Raw genomic sequence first — 17808 nt, 5'->3', positions numbered from 1 at the left:
TTTTGATGGCTGCATAGTATTCCATTGTATATATATACCACCTCTTCTTTATCCATTCATCTGTCGATGGACATCTAGGTTCTTTCCATAGTTTGGCTATTGTAGACATTGCTGCTATAAACATTCAGGTGCACGTGCCCCTTCAGATCATTACATTTGTATCTTTAGGGTAAATACCCAGTAGTGCAATTGCTGGGTCATAGGGTAGCTCTATTTTCAACTTTTTGAGGAACCTCCATGCTGTTTTCCAGAGTGGTTGCACCAGCTTGCATTCCCACTAACAGTGTAGGAGGGTTCCCCTTTCTCCACATCCTCTCCAGCATCTGTCATTTCCTGACTTCTTAATTTTAGCCATTCTGACTGGTGTGAGGTGGTATCTCCTTGTGGTTTTGATTTGTATTTCCCTGATGCGGAGTGATGTGGAGCATTTCTTCATGTGTCTGTTGGCCATCTGGATGTCTTCTTTGCAGAAATGTACAGACCACATTCTTTAATGATTATCCAACAAAAGTGGAAATAAATACTTAAATATAGCGCCAGTTTTTAACAAATTGGTAATTAAGAAACACACTTGGGTCAAAGATAAAATCAAAACAAAGTTCTAAACTACCTAGAAAAGAGTGAGAAGGAGAACCCTCTGAAATCTGTGAGACACAAAGTAACTAAAATCTATGAGACACAGTAACTGCAAATAATGAAAGTTTATAGTTAAGAAGCTAGAGGGGGAAAAAAACACAAAAAGAGAATTTTAAAACCTGAAAGCAGAAATTAATGAACTTGAAAACAACAATACCAAAAATAGTATAAAGGTTAAATAAACCCAAAAGTGAATTTTTGGAAAGACACTAACCTTTTGAGAACCTGTTTCCAGAAAAAGGAGAACAAAGAAATGAAAAAAGAAACAGAACTTAAATATTGAAGAACTTTTAGGAGTTGGCAAATGCCACGTATCAGTTTTTGGAAGCTAAATTTTGAACCTAAAACACGGATCTGCCATCATTTTCTATCAAGGGACATAATAATAAGCATTTTAGGTTTCTGTCACAGCTACTCTGTCCCATCACTGTAGCACAAAAGGGGCCATAGACATTATGACAACAAATGGGTATGGCTGTGAATCAATAAAACATTATTTACAAAAATAGAGAGTGGAGTGTGCCTCGGTAGCTCAGTAGGTTAAGCGTACAACTCTTGGTTTCCGCTCAGATCATGATCTCAGGAGTGGTCAGATGGAGCCCAGAGACTGGCTCCTTGCTCAGCATGGAGTGTGCTTGAAATTCTCTCCCTCTCTCTCTCTGCCTCTCCCTCTGCTCATGCTCATGTGTGCACTGTCTTTCTTTCTCAAATAAATAAAATCTTTAAAAAAAAAAAAAAGGCAGTGGGCCAGATTTGGCCTGCAAGCCATAGTTTCCTGATCCCTGAACCAGAGGAAGTATAGCACTATATAAATTATCAAAATCAACCTAAGGAGAATTTAAAGCTTCAATAGATGAATTAATAACTGTATTTAATGTAAACTCATGTAAAGTCCCAACAAAGATATTTCAGAGTTAGATAAAATGCTCTTAGAGTACCTATGAAAGCTAAATGTGTGAGATTAGACAAAGCGTATGATAAAGACGACTGGGTGGAAGTGGGAGTTGCATTATGGACTGTTACTGTATACCACAAAGTCACTCTTATCAAAGCAGCATGGTATTGGCACCATAGATTAGTACCACAAAGTGGAGTCCAGAGTGGATCTTAGAATATGCCAGAATTTAATGCATGCAGTTTCAGTGAGAAATATGCTTTATTTAATAACAAATGCTGGTACAGCACTTGTTACGACTATCTCAAAAAAGAAAACAAAACAAAAAAAAGCTTGGTGCTTTTTCTGTGCTTTACAAAACTTATATATTTGAGAATTTTTACTAGAAAAATAATACACACAAGTATTAAAAGAAAAATGAGGTGACTTTGTACAATGTAACAACTGGAGAGAAACGGTTTTAACCGAGAGAGGAAACACAGAAGGTCAAAAAGAAAAATAATTAAAAAACCGAAAAATAATAAACATTTTATCCCATATAAAATTTAAAAATATTTGATGGCAAAAGATATTATCAAACCCAATAGGCAAACAGTAGGTGAGGGAAGAATTTCATCATATAAATTAATACCAATAAAAAATGAAAAAATCTAATAATTTGATATGCCAGTAGAAAAATAGGATAAAAAATAATTTGGATTCATTTTATTGTAAAGCAAATCCCATTTGGCCAACAACATATAAAGAGGTGCTTAAATTAATTATGCTAGGGAAATGAAGATTTAAGTAACAGTATGATACTGTGTTATACATGTTGGACAGGCAAAAGTTAAAAGTTTAGTAAGTCACTCAAATTGTTGAGAAGGATGGAAAAAGTGAATACTTTCAAGTGTTGCTAGTAGAAACATGAATTGTTCCAGTCTTTTTAGAAAACAATCAGGCAACATCTACTAAAATTTAAATTCTCCTCTTGGAATTTTTGGCATTAAAGCTACCTTACAGAATGACTCATGGACGAGTATATCCCTTGCAGCACTGATGATATTTGGCACCTCCCCATCCAGAAATACCTGAAATAAATGTCCATTAAATGTGCAATGTTTGAATACATGTGGTATTTGCTTATGATAAAATATTCAGCCATCGCTTAAAAGAGTGAGTGATAGCTGTATTGTTCGGCACATAGATTCATTATGAATTATTAAGTAAGAAAAGCAAGATGCGGGGCACCTGGGTGACTTAGTGAGTTAGGGTCTGTCTTCAGCTCAGGTCATGATCCCAGGGTCCTGGGATTGAGCCCCGCCTTCCCCTCTCAGCTGGGAATCAGCTTCTCCCTCTCCCGTTGCCCCTCCACACTTGTGTTCTTTCTCTCTTGCTCACTCTCTTTCTCACATAATTGAATAAAATCTTAAAAGAAAAAGCAAGAGACAGAAGTTTATATGAACACAGTGCCATTTTTGTGAAACCGTTGGCCGCAAAGTGCACCTGTATGTGTAATTCTATAAACGTGCATGGACACACATACATACATATGCATGTTGCCAAAGAATAAACAAAATCTGGTGTTATCTGAAATCCAGGAACTGTGCACCTTTATTTTTATACTTCCTCATAGACCAAGTTTTTTATGGTATTGTGGAGCAAAGGGTTTTAGCTCTCTCCAAAGGGGGTTGGAGAGAGTTAAGATTTCATATTTAAAAATAAGTAAGAGATCCTGTTTGGGAAGTTTCTGTTGAGAAGGTGGCCAAGTTTTTAGGCATCACCTATCAAATAAGCTATCTCCCAATTACCTAATTCTGTTGTACATTCTGCCAAAACCTTCCCAGCTGGTTAGGTTCTGAAACAAGTTAGGATAGCTGAGAAAACCAGTGATTTCAGTGGAAACTTTACAGTGCCTCTCCCTGGTAAGATATCTGCATCATCAACTTGTTATCCAAGTGGAAAGGCACATTTTTATCCTTCAGTGGATCTGTCTTCCCCGTGATAAGTGCTGATTTTTCCTTTCACAGCTGTGTTCTGAGTACAGCTAAAAATGGACTCACTCATCCTATTTATTCTCCCCCTTACCTTGATGGAAAAGGGGAATTTTATCAGTAGAGTGGGAAAATATGGTTCTTGTATTAAACAGTAGAATTAAATATCCTTCTTGGTAGTGTTTTCTAAAACTTTTCAAACCTTGTTACAGAATAACAAATACATTTTACATTACCTTCTGTTATGCTGGGGTGTGTGTGCATATCTTGTATGTGTATATGTGTGAGTGTGTGTGTGTGTATAAAATGATTAACTGAAACAAAATTTCATAAAATATTACTTGCCCTTATTATATGCATGCCTAATAATTTTCACTCTTTTCTAGTCTACTCTGTTTCTCTAAAAAAAAAAAAAAAATGGCTGTCACAGCCCATTAAGTTGACTTAATGACTCACTAAATGGTGTAGTGACCTGCAGTTTGAAAAAAAATACCTCATCAAGGGAATCTTATCAAAACTGCATGCATGGCCTTCCATGGTCAGGATATTTCCACTGGGCTGATAAGGCAGTTAACTCAGTGCAGTCCAGGTCCATCCCTAGGCAAGCTTTGCTTTATTTTGTATATGCCAGTATGGCTAGTTTATGCAGAAGACATTCTGATAAATTTCATAAGGTAGTTTTAAATCTTAGGCAAAGCATCATGATACTTTCAGAGAATTAGCTTAAAATGGGGGCATAGACTTTTTCTTATTGGTGATAGATGCCTTAGGTAACTAATTTGGCCCCAACAGTTGGAACTGTCATGAGAAGGTTGGTCATCTAATTATAAATAGAAGTCATCTCAGTTAATTTTACCTCTGTCCTAAGCATTCGTGGATGACCTTTGCCACTTAGACTTTAAAATTCTGTGCTCGAGTTAGAAGAATTTCATACCAAACTAAAGACCAAATAATTCTGTTCTTTAAAGTAATTACCCTAGTTGGGCAAATTGCTAAGTTAATTCTTAGGACCAGTAGAGATCAGGTGTGTGCTCTGTTCCAGAAACAGGATTTATGTGATCAAGAGCACAGAGGTGGCTTCTGTGCAGGCATTTTAAAGTGAAAATATTAAAGTAAAACCCGACTCATACTCTGACTGCAAAGAAACCTGGTCTGTGCTGTATCTACCTGGGTTGGGAGCAAAGAATTTCAAAAAGAAGACAGAAAACAGACTCTGCCTATGGCATCCTTTAGGCTTTCCTAATTTAAGAGGTGATAGAAAACATTATTAGATATTCATTAAGAAGGAAAGGCTATTTTATCCTGCCATTAACTTGATTTTTCATTCTAAGTTATTTTTTCCTCTAGTGGTTACCATTGATGCCTTTGATTTTGTGGGTGCTGTCAAAAGATAGCTCATTACGCGAGGAAAGAGCCAAGATGAGGACTGGCAACCTCCCTCTTCTTGGTACTTTTCCATAACTTCTTTCACCAATGTCACTGTTATTTCCTTTTCACTCTGAAGTAGGTCCACATCTGATATTGCAGGAACTTGATTTTATTTCCTTTCTACATGAGTATTTAAGATAAATAGAGCCATTTTTTTGGTTTTATTTAGTAAGCCTCACAGAAAGAAGAATATAAAGTAAAAGCAATAGCCACAATAATTTACAGTTGACAAAACACATAACAGAAGGAGTATGCTGAGCTATAGATAGTCACACTGTAGATCCTTCTAAAACTCCCCATCCATTTTCCTTCCTTCACTAGAACTCTCTACCAGCTCAGAAGTAGTGGGGGTTAGGATAGGCAGGAAGGACAGAGAGAGCTGTCTGCTCTGAAGACATGAGTCACTTTCTTTCTATAGCCAGAGACAGCTAATGTCAAAGTAAGTGGAAGTGCCAGACTGGAAATAGTTTCTGTGAACTGTATTGGCCATAATTTGAACTCTTTCTACCAGCTGTAACTTTGTAAATGGCAAGAATTAATACGCTTCTCGTGGCTTGTAGGGCTGTCAAAAAGTAAGACCCCAAACTTGGGAGCAGTTCCAAGTGTGGCAGACGATTACCGCTGGTGCTCCATCTTCAGAATAGGTACTAGGGCATTTTCTCTGAAAACAGTACTGAAGGAGCTGGCACGTGGGGGGGTGCCTACCACAGACTAATGACAGGAAGTCAGTGAGACGGAGAGCCATCAACAGTACATCACCATTCTTTAGGGGTTTTATGACGTAGTCAATATATTCTCTTTCGTTGTACCAAGGGAACCATATGGAACCATCCATTACGGCTCTCTCTATTCTACTTATTGATTAGGGATTTGTAGTACATTCTGTGATGTTTTGTGGGATCTTGATATGATTTTAAATTCAGTTGTCTTCCAAACTGTAATTAATGTTTTCTTAAAAATTGAATATTCCTCACTGACCTTGATATTTTGTTATGTTCTTGACATGTACTGATGTATGTGTGTGTGGGTTTGGTTATTTTGTTCAAGTTGTATTTTCTCCATTTCTTTATTCACAGTCATATTCCTAGTGGGTGATTTTGCAGAAGAACAAATTGTCCTTTGACACTTGTGTCTCACTTGGTTTATGTGTTTCTGAGGGCACAAGGGGCAGCTTCTCCACACCGCCTTTCTAAATGAAGAAGTGAGAAAACAGATGTCTGTTTCCGGGTTCTGTCAACATATGGATGTAATTCTTTTCCTTTCATTTCAAAAGAAAATGGTGAAGGGATAATGATGTGTTCACTGCAGGGTGAGTGGTATTATTTCTTGTAACTGAAACAGTGTGGAGTAACCTCACTGCCTTCAGGTATCACTGGTGCGACGTTGGAGGTACCCGAGAACAGCAGTGTTTTCCATTTGGCTGGATGTTGTCACATGTGGTTTGTCAAAATAGAAAAACAGGGCGCGGATACTCTAACTGTAAGACCAGATGTGCTCTGAGCGAGTCTGTCTCCTCATCATCTGAGGGAAGAGAAAGTTCCTAACAAGGGAAGAAGTGAACAACTGTGGGGCATCTCAGTTCTTCGTAGTCTGGAAATGTCAGGTACCTGATTTTTCTCCCTCCATCTGTTCATCAGACTATAGCAAAGCTCATCATGGTGAATATTACTTGCTACTCTAAGGCAGAATTAAGAGTCATGAAAGATTTAGAAAGCAAATTGTGAACGAAGCCTACTGTGTAGCCCCCAGCTTTCCTGATGACTCCTGGAATACGCTGTTGGAGAAGAAAACTTTTCCTCTGGTCATGTTCCCTCAGGGCCTTTGTTGTAGGAAAATAGTGTGTATGTGGGGAGGAGTGGGTGAGGATGGCTTCGCCTCCAAGTGGAAATTTTTGTTTTCCTGAACTTCGCTAGCCCTCAGGACACCAGACATGGTGTTTTGCTCTAGGCATGGGACTGTCACCTGGTCAAGTTGACATCTGCCCTTCGTGCCAAGGGTTTCAGAACTCAGCTGATCCTAGCAGCATGAAGTTCTCTTGGGTTAATCCATAGCAATAAAAATTTTGAGGGGGAAAAAAGAAAAGAAAAGAAAATCCTGCTTTCCCTTACCTGGCCATAACCTCAGCAGGATCCCAACTTGTACATACTATTAACTCAAAATAAAACGTACTAAGGGAAGGAGAAACAGACATGCCAATGTGGTGTGGCTCCTTCAGGCTTTGTCCCTCTGATGGAACAAACCCTGCTGCCAGTAGGAGACCTGCCGCTCACACTTCATAGGAAACAAAGAAGGGGTTGGTTTTTGTGCAGAAGCACCTGACGTGAGTCTCCCTGCTGCCCATCTTCATTTCTAAGGAAACAGGCATCGATTTTAACCCCCTTCGTTAACTTGTCAGCTAGAGCTGAGTCCACTTCTTTGAGCTTTAATAAGAACCTAGAGAGAAAAGAATCGGTCGTGGTTGCAAGCAGCAGCCAAGCTCTTTGCCCTGGCTGGATCTGCTCTGACCCCATGGGGCTTGCCTCCCCCCCCCCCCCCCCGTGCATGCGACACACGCATATGCTTACTGACACAGCCTGGCCCATGTGTGGCCACTCCAGGGAGAACTGCATCTGTCACATGTGTCCCTCCTGACTTCTTGAAAGAGTTCATTAGCATCCTTGTCGTCCGTGGCCAACATTTAATTACAAGGGCACTGACAGCAGTTCAACTCTGCTTGGTGGGTTGTTTACAGTAATTGTTGCTAACATCTATTCATCATCCTTACGTGTTGGACGTGGTACCCAACAGTTTACATCCTTTCATCTCATTTAATCCTTCAGCCAAAAGTTAGAGATAGTTTCTGTGATTCTCTCTATTTTACAGAGGAGGACAGTGAAGCTTCGGGAACCTAAATAAGATAACCAGGATGGCATTGTTAAGACTAGATTCAGGCTGAGCATACTCCAGAGACCATCTTCTTAAATCATCCTGGGGAGGGGGAGGATTGGGGGGAGGCCTGCCCCCTGGGGTGTACGGCAGAAGGACTTTGGGAAATTTTCTCCAGGTGCTTGTGTTAATATTCCCCTTTCCCATTCCCATGTTCCCCCCTCCCACCTCCCCTCCTTTTCCTTATTCTGACGGTGCTGGAGGAGGTGGGGGGTGGGGCGGTGCTGCCTGTCCTCACCATTGAAGTTCATGGCCACACTGAGTCACTATCCTAGAGGGGTGTGGTATTGCCCTCAGGAGTACCGTGATGGGAAAGTAGCTGAGAGCCCGCCCGCGGAAGGAAAAGTTGCTGGGATCCAGTGGACTGAAGGGGGGCTGACAAATCCCCAGACCATTTCTTCTGTGATTTCCTGCGTGGAGCGTTCTCTCTGCGATGGTGTGACTTCAGGTGGCCCGAGTAGCTGCAGAGTATAAAGAACAGAAGACAGCGCCCATGTATATGAAAGACCTCCATGTATAAAAGCATGAAACATGTATGTCAAATGCATATGTGTGGAAACATACATATACAAAACATATGCATGAAAAATACATCCATATATGAGAAAATACATATCAAAAATATATTTAGACTCTAGGTATGTATTTCCTCCTCTCTGAGTTCCAGCATCAGTGTTAGTGAGGGTGCAAAGCTATTTCACATTCATTATGCAGCAGCAATTCCTGGAGCCCTGCAGAGTGAGCTGTGGAGTGGGCGGGATGAAGCCGTGGCGGGGCCTTCGAGGAGAGCACGACCGGAGGGCTTTTGTTTTTCTTGAGGATAACACTGACAATTCAACTGGCAGATGAGTTCTCTTAGATCATTATGATTCAGACAGACAGTTCTGTGGGGAAAAAAAGCTCATACAAGACTTCATGCTTTTTGGCCTGTGAGAGCTGACTGGAACCACCTTTGGAGTTCCAGGTTATTTACTCAGTTATAGGATTAATATTAAGTGTGACTATTTCATGTACCTTAGTAACTTCTAGCTTACAGTCCATTAGAAACGGCAGTTGATGGCAGGGAACAATTTGGAAGAAGTACTAACTCTACAATTTGGAAGAAGTACTAACTCTACATTCTTGGCATTTGGGGGCTTTTTGTTAAAGGGTACAGAGCCTTACAACCTGGTCCCTGAAATCATCCATTAAGTACATCCCAGCACCAGGAAAGGATGGGTTTTTTCCTTAAGTGCATCTCTCATCATGTCGTTCTCCTGCTCAGAAACCTTCTACGTTCCTCCATTCCTTGCAGTCAGCTTTACATGGAAGTCAAGGCTCTCCTTGATGTGGACCAGATGTCCTTTGGGGCATATTTCTTACCAGTTGGTCAAGCAGCTCTTCATTCTTTTACCATACCCGAGCTTTCTCGGTTTCAGCACTTGCCACGGTCCTTCCCTACAGGAACTCCCCTCTCATCTCTCATCAAAAATCCTCTTCTCGGGGTGCCTGGGTGGCTCAGTGGGTTAAAGCCTCTGCCTTCCGCTCAGGTCATGATCCCAGGGTCCTGGGATCAAGCCCCACATTGGGCTCTCTGCTCAGCAGGGAGCCTGCTTCCTCATCTCTCTGCCTGCCTCTCTGCCTACTTGTGATCTCCATCTGTCAAATAAATAAATAAAATCTTTTAAAAAAACAAAAACAAAAACAAAAAACCTTTTCTCCTGTAAGACTAAACTCAAATAACATTATTTCCATGAAGACCTTCAGGATTAGGTATGGGAATAAAACACTTCTTATCTGTGCTAATGGTGTCCTGTTTAGTTAGATCTTGGCCAAAGTGTTTAATACATTCTTTCTTGACTTATAGTTAGCCGGGTACATTGAGGATATCTACTCTGTTCTTTGAGAGTAAGAAGCTTGTCATGCATTTTCTTTTTTCTTTTTTTGCTTTACCCTTCAATGAAAGAAAGATTTCATAGTAAATGAGTAATTTTTACATAGTGTAACATTAAGTAAACTTTAGCTCTATGGAAAAGGCACTTACAGGGCATTCCCTGATAACAGCAGATTAATCAGCATTGTCACCTTGAGTTGCTCTAATCAATACCTTCGTTTTTTTATACTTTGGTGCAACAAGGAGGTTTAAGATTAGGGCTTTGAACTGGCTATTACCTCTCCTTGGAAACCGCTTTTCTTTTCAAGTTTTACATGGCAGCTGTTTCTTGGAGTCAGCACAACTGACCCATTTAAAGAGAGCTGTTGTTGATCTTGAATTGCGACAGAAACCCTGTGCCCCGTCACTGCCCCCCTGGTGTACTATAAGCTCTACCATAACTAGGAAGTTGCTGATTTGCCATCATGTGTCTCAAGCTTCATGAGAGCAGAGGACCGGTCAGCTCTGATAATCATTGTATTTCCAGGATGTGGAATGGTGCCAGACTCCCGTTGGTGCCATTTAGGTCATATTATTTTATTTAAAAATCTGTGGTCTTTAACGTTGGCTTCCCATCTGTGTCACCTGTGGGACTTAAAAAAAAAAAAAAAAAAAGCACAGATGTTCAAGGTTGACCTCAAAGATTCCAACTCATTTGGCCTGGAGTGATGCCCTTTAAACTTGGCTCTAAATGTGTGAATCATCAAAAGTTCTGGAAAACAAGGAAAGATAAACTTTCCATAGCTTCCAAAGATGTGGTTGTTTTTAAGACTTTCTGCATTTTATTTTAAATCCTCATCTCAGATCCTTAATCCTTGTGACTGTCATGGAGAGATAATCAGGAGATCAAACATGAACTCACATGAGCCACAGGAACATCTGGGGCACTTCCCAAGTTTTAATTATGGTTTCAGGGATGTAAGAGCTTAATGATAGTTTCAGTGCTGAAACAAGTTTGGGGATGTTGCCCTACAAATAAAGGAAGTGTAAATAATTATACTCTGGACTTCAGTTTCCTTGCAAGACCCGCAATTACCAGATTATTTGAAAGAAATGTGCTACATGTTACATGGCTATTTTTCTGTTAGCTCATATAAAGAACATGTCATTGAATACCTTAAAACAATGCTGATTTTATCTATAATATCTGCTTTGGTGTTCATCAGAGTCTATTAAAACTGTACCACAGACTTCCCTGAATATACAGTTTTCTTTTTTCCCCTCACATTTATGTTTTTGATATCGGACTTTCTTCTCAGACTCTTCCTTTCCCTCCTCACAGAGTATCTAAACAAACTTATGCCGTTCCGTCCCTCTGATTTTAGACATCAGACACAGACGTGAAAGTGAGTAAGAATCTCACGTAGAGCCACACACAGTTTGGTGGCAGAGTCCAGCACTGGAATTCCGCTTCCTTCGTATCAAAGTTGTCCCCATATTCCTAACTCACTAGGCACGGAAATAAAAACAACAACCTTAAAACTGTTTCTCAGAGATAATTTGGCTGGTTTGGTACTTTTTTTTTTTTTTTTAAGATTTTTATTTATTTATTTGACAGAGATCACAAGTAAGCAGAGAGTCAGGCTGAGAGGAAGGGAAGCAGGCTCCCTGCTGAGCAGAGAGCCCGATGCGGGGCTCAATCCCAGGACCCTGAGATCAAGACCTGAGCCGAAGGCAGAAAGAGGCTTAACCCACTGAGCCACCCAGACGCCCCCGGTTCAGTCCTTTTAATCAGAACATCCCTATGGTGATCTTCCACTGGTAATCTCCAGAAAAGATTTTCTCAACCTTTTCTAGACCCCAAGGAGCAGCTACATTTAATTTATAACCTGAAAATATTTCCTAAAAAAAAAAAATCATAATCATGCTTTCTGAAATTTTATTTCATCTTTCTTATTGCTTGCTGAGAAAAAAAAAAGTACTTTTCATTTTTAACACGCCTCCTGATGTGAACAATCTCTAGAGATGTCCCTTTTCCAGAATAAAATCTATGTTTATGTGTTATCACTCTGACCTTCCAAATCCTTGAATCATTTTACTTTTTCATCTTGGTAGGTCTTTTTCTTCATAATCTGTAATTGAATACTTTAAAACACCTCACATTTACCACTGGCTCCAGTTCAGTAGAGAGCAGTGTGAATCAAGTCCACAAGTTCAGAAATGCAAGAAATGAAACTTCCCTTATTTTTCTGCATCTCATTGTTATGTCTCCTTTGAGTTCTTTTTCTTCCAAGGAGAATTTTAGAGAAATGTGTGTCCCCCACATCAGGAGACACTCCCATCCGTCTCTCCCTGCCTGACCTGAAAGTAAAGGGTTTCTTGAGTGTCGGGTGCCAAAGTCTTAGAAGGCAGAATAGTGGGAAGGATTTTTTCTTTTTTAAGAAAAGTCTATTTCCTTCCCAAAGTAGGATATAATATAAATTCTAATCAGGTATGCATACTTGGTATTTCTAAAATAACATGTAATTTAATAACTTGTTAAAGTTAGGCCACACATCAGAAACAGGCAGGGGTACCTTTCAGTGATTCCTCTGAACTAAGCTGTACCCCCAGAAGGTTATAACCACCTGCTGTGTGGCCTTTCCTTTATTCTAGCGCTAAGCATTCAGATGGATGGCAGGAACTGAAATAGCATAATCCAAAGGGACATGAAGCCCACTAAACATCAGAGGGGAAGAGCTGTGCCCTCCAATCATGAGAGTCTAAAAAAGGTGTTTGGGTGTCCTTGGCTGGAAACCGAGTCATTGGTGTCTCCGGAAACAAGGAGCTAAACGGGAAAGGTGAGGAGCGTCTGAGCAGAGTAAGGCTCATAGGCTCACTGCCGGCGAGGCTGGCCAGAGCTTCTGCAGCTGGAGGTCAGTGTGCGGTTGGCCAAGAGATCAGTTAGCCCAGCGGCCTCTGAGTGAGCTCCTGGCTCCAGTTCAATAACTAAGGGGTGGTATCTGGGAAGGTCAACACTGTCGATGCCCTACCAGGAACTAGGATTATACGCAGGGCTTCAAGCCCAGATGCGGGCTCTCTGCCCCATCTGAGTGTGATCTTGAACTCTGTTTTGCTTCCTGAAAGAAGGAATCCAAGGTCTGTCTGCCTTTAGGGACAGAAGATCAGCAGTAAGTTTCCACTGGATCCCAATTACAGCAGGGGCAATGTACTCAGCCTCTTGGAGGCTCTTCCGGTGCTTTTAACTATCTAAGGCAATTTGAGGCTTCTGTGTCTGCTTAGACAGTAGGTATGTTGTACAGTGTTTGAAAACGGTGGCAGTGGGTTAAGTGAATTTTCACTAGAGATGGAAATATTGCAAAGTTCCCCTCCTTTACATTCCATCCCCACTCCCTTGTAGCAGCTTCCCCAGTGCTCTCCCTGCACACACCTGCTTGCATGCATGGGAGAAGGGAAATGGGTTTACAAACAGATGACAGACTTCCCAAGTTGGGAAGTCCAGGGACACACAAAGATGATAGGTTGCCTAGGGTGCCCGGGTGGCTCAGTGGGTTAAGCCTCTGCCTTCGGCTCAGGTTATGATCTCAGCGTCCTGGGATTGAGCCCCGCATCAGGCTCTCTGCTCAGTGGGGAGCCTGCTTCCCTTCTCTCTCTGTCTGCCTCTCTGTCTACTTGTGATCTCTCTGTCAAATAAATAAATAAAATCTTTAAAAAAAAAAAAAAGATGATAGGTTACCTGAATATAGAAAAAGCAGGGGACCCCAGCTCACCACTTTGTCTCTGAATATCAGTGTTCTTCAGTGTATAAGTATAAATCAGGGATAGTGATACCTGACCATATGAATTAATGTACATGACACCCCTGGCTGGCGCCTGACATGTGATGAACACAAGTGTCCACTCCCTACCAGCAGCTGTAATTGTGGATGTTGTCTTTGTGCCCAAACAGAGCTTCCTCAATAGTTCTCATCTGAATATGGGTTTGCCCTGCCGGGAACATTGAACAATGCCTAGAGATGGTTTTATTGTTGTTTTGTTATTGTTTTGTTTTTTAAGACTTTATTTATTTGAGAGAAAGCACCCACAAGCCAGGTGGAAGGGCAGAGGAAGAGGAGAAGGACAAGCAGACTTCCTGCTGAGTGCAGAGCCTGCCAGTTTGATGCGGGGCTGGATCCCAGGTCCCTGGGATTATGACCTGAGCTCAAGTCAGACACCCAACAGACTGAGCTACCTAGTTGCCCCTGGAGACAGTTAATTATCGCTGGCGGGGAAGGGTCCTACTGGGATTTGTCTGGCAGAGGCCCTTCATATACTGCTAAACATCCCACAGCACACAGGACAGTCTCCCACAGCAAACAACCCTCTGGCCCAAAATGTCCAATAGTGTCAGTGTTGAGAAACCTGTCGAGGGACGAGGAGGTTGACTTTATCCTTAGGGAAAAGAACATGTTAACCTACTAACAATTACTGACCTCTTCTGGCATTTAGAAACAAAGAGCCTGTAGAATCTAGACCTGCTGTGAAACTGAATCTCATTCTGATGAAAGAACACTTCTTAATTGTAACCAGAAAGTAAAGTTTTTGTTTGTGTTTTGTGTTCTTATTTAAATAAGCAGTTCTAACCACTCAACTCATTTGTTGAACTATGGATCGAAAGATCTAAGGCCGGATTTTGTTCATTTTAATCTTTACCAATAATACAGCCTTAAAACTATTTTGCTAGATTTGTATGATTGACTAAATAATTATGTCTGCATGACACCTACAACCAAAGTGTTAAATTCTGTGTGTAGAGACTTAATGTCAACTGAAATGCAACTCTAAAGGAAGAAGAAACCAAGTTTAGCTTGCCTTAAGTATACAAGTAAAATGTGCTAGAATCGAGTTCTTATGTCACAAGATATTAGAAATCAGATATTGATGTACATTTTAAAATATTTAATTTATAAGAATGCTTTGGAGTCAAGGGCCAGTTTTAAAGGTCGACTTTCGTTGTATGTTTATGTTGTTCTGTTGTTAGGCGAAGCCTCCCTGGTGGGGAGATTACCACCTAACTGCCTTGTCGGGCTACCTGGAACACGGGAGAGCCCGCGGTCATTGCCAAGTGTAACAGCTGCTAGTCTGTGTTAACCTCTGAGATCCCACCTTTCTAAAGGAACATGCATTTCAAAGCCACTGGTTATTATTACAACCCATTTTAGTTTTAGACTTTTGGTTTGTCAGTTTTGTTTCCTAACTGGGAAGGATTTTAAAAGAGGACCCAGGCCCCTTCCCACTTCTATGTTTAGCATGCCATAAATTCCATTAATAAATTCTTGAGAGTTTGCTCTTCTGTTTTTTAAAAAATAGTACTAGTGTTAGTCATCTGTTAAAAACATGTCGAAAATGGATTGCATGTGTATAAAACTATACTAGATTTGAAGACATATTTTCTTTGAAAAAACTTGCACTCAAAATATCAAATATTTTCAGAGAAGAGAGACAGAAGGTATACACAGTTTCTCAGCGTGAGATGGGTCATTCAACGTGACCTCATTTTTAAAGTTCCTTGGTAATCCTTTTATCTCGGGTGAATAAAGGCTGTGTGTCTGTGAGGGTAGGTAGTCAAGAAGCTTCTGGTGACTTCTGATTGCAGTGGGGATGGGAGCACTGAGAGACACAGAGGGCGGGAACTTTAGGGCTGTCTGTCTCTGCCTACCTGGTCACCAAGCACACGGTCCCTTGAGCCACCTTCTAAAATCTTTGGTTAGATCTGGTTTGCTTGGTTTGTATCACCCACTAGGTACCTGAAATAAAATCGTCATCAGTGATTTAGAAGATTGTACATTTGCCTCCCATTTGTACCAAAACAGTTTAAAATGAAATGAATTAATGCTTTGTCCATATTTTGTACCTATGTTGTCCTTTGGTGATAATATTGAGAGTTAAAAAGACTCATCTAATTCTTTCTACTCTTGTTTATATAAAAATCTATCTTGGGACGCCTCAGTGGCGGGTGGGCAAGAGAGTCAAATATCATGAAGGAATTAGAAACAATGCTTGGGGATGCCTGGGTGGCTCAGTCGGTTAAGCGGCTGCCTTCGGCTCAGGTCATGAGCCCAGTGTCCTGGGATCGAGTCCCACATCGGGCTCCTTGCTCGGCAGAGAGCCTGCTTCTCCCTCTGCTTCTGCCTACCACTTTGTCCATGCTCGCACGCTCTCTCTCTCTAACAAATAAATAAATAAAATATTTTTTTAAAAAATCTATCTTTTTGAACTGATTTTGTAAAAATGGCCTTTACTTTCCATTTTAATTGCAATTTATAGTTTCTCTTCCAGAACTGTGATACTCTTGGTCAAAAGGAACTCACTGATCCTTCTTCTTCTTTTTTTTTTTTTTATCTGTACTTGGCTGGAGGGTCCAATAATCCTCTGTGATTCATAGAACGTAAAATTGTACTTAATTTTTATTCAATGTTACATTTACTTATTCATCAGATAGGTTTGAGCACCTGTTATATGCTACAGCAGTGCTAAGTGCTAGAGATTCCCACAAGATAAAATAGTGTCTCTACACTTGAAGAGGTAGTTCATAGGTGAGTCCTTATCAGCACTAAATTCAATATGGTACATGCTCGAACCAGTGAGAGCAGGTTAAGAGAACGTGAGGAAGCAGTTACTTGAGAGAAAGGCTTCACAATGTAGAAACTATTTGATCTGGGCTTTCAGCATGAAGCCGGGTTGGATACATGAAGATGACAGGAAAAGCCATGACTTGCCAGAGAGTAGTGTGAGTAGAGGAATGGGAGCAGAAAGCCCTCAGTACTTTGAGAGCGATGGTGAACTGGTGTGGCTGGTGAGGAGACTGATGGGAAAGGTTGCAGAACCCTGAGCTCAGGGGCTCTAGCTGATACCCTGCTTTGCTAGGAGGGTTATATTCCATGGGTGCCAAGTGATAAGCCGGCAGAGGCTCTACTGTGATGTAGATAGACCAGGTATTGTCAGTGGGATAGGTGTAACACCCCCCCCCCCAATCTGGACCGATCTCCCTTTTTTTCTTATCATGTTTACTTTAGAGATTTTGAAGTATACGAGGGAGTTGTTAGGAGTAAATGAAAAAAATTAGCTATAGGTTGATTCACTTACCGGTTACGTTTATTTAAAATTTTTTTGTGGCTTTTTCTCCTTGTAGTCTTTTTCTAGGCATAGAAAAATATGCATTTTATATAGTATTTGATACAAAACTTGAAACTAAATATTCACATCTTTTTTTAAGTTAATATGATATTTTGAGCTTGTAATACTATCATTGTTTTTCTGGAAAATGACTTCTTATGATACATAGTGTTCCCTGTATGGACTTAGAAAGTATATAAATAATCCTTGTTTTGGGGAAATACGACATATTTCTCCGTGTCATTATTTATCTTCAGTATTTGTCTTCAACGTGGTTTGCTGAATATCCCAGTTAATATGGGTAAAGCAGAATAATCCAACAGTGATATGGTAAATTTGTTTACTAATTCAGCTGGAAAAAAAGGTAATGAATAAATGTTGGTTGACTTGAATGGAAAGGAGGCATTTGCTTGGATGGTAGTGAGGGTAATTTGAGCTAGATGTTAGGAAGGACTCCCTAACTATAACAATTGTGAGACAGTATTTGTGATCACGGGACTCTTGAACCTATAGTCTCATTCTGCAGATATTTTTAAAATAAACAACGAGTATTTAACTACTATTTTTTTTTTAACCATGATTGAATAGATAGTATCTTATGGCTGTCCTTGAGATTTTCAACTTTTGTAATCCTTTCCATTTTTGCTTATGTTTAAAATTTAACAAAATAGAAATATTGAAGAAGTTTAGCAGTTACATGCAATCTTAGTCTATTCAGGGTACTATATCAAAAATACCATAGAGCCGGTGGCTTAAACAATTTATTTCTCAAAGTTCTGGAGGCTGGGAATGGGAAGTCTTGAGATCAAGGCAGCGGCAGGTTCCATGTCTCATGAGAGCCGGCCTCTTGGTTCGAAGATGGCCTTCTTTTCTCTGTGCTCCTGCTTAGCAGAAGGGGCTGGGGAGCTCTGTGGGGTTTTTTTGTTCTGTTTTGTTTTGTTTTT

General features: G+C 40.5%; 1 protein-coding gene across 10 annotated transcripts in view; it reads left to right on the top strand.

Annotated features, from left to right (window-relative positions):
- The window catches only part of TPD52L1 (TPD52 like 1), a 99378-nt gene that overhangs the window by 26679 nt on the left and 54891 nt on the right, over positions 1-17808 (top strand). The window contains exon 1 of one of the 10 annotated variants that reach the window (XM_059177658.1): positions 12859-12879. The exons of the other annotated variants lie outside the window; for them this stretch is intronic. The gene's annotated coding sequence lies outside the window, so the exon portion shown is untranslated. Of the gene's footprint in view, positions 1-12858; positions 12880-17808 lie in introns of those variants that run through there. 10 annotated transcript variants of the gene reach the window in all.

Source organism: Mustela lutreola, chromosome 6 (assembly GCF_030435805.1).
Source record: "Mustela lutreola isolate mMusLut2 chromosome 6, mMusLut2.pri, whole genome shotgun sequence".
Lineage (NCBI taxonomy): Eukaryota > Metazoa > Chordata > Mammalia > Carnivora > Mustelidae > Mustela > Mustela lutreola.
This window is presented reverse-complemented; position numbering and strand designations above follow the sequence as displayed.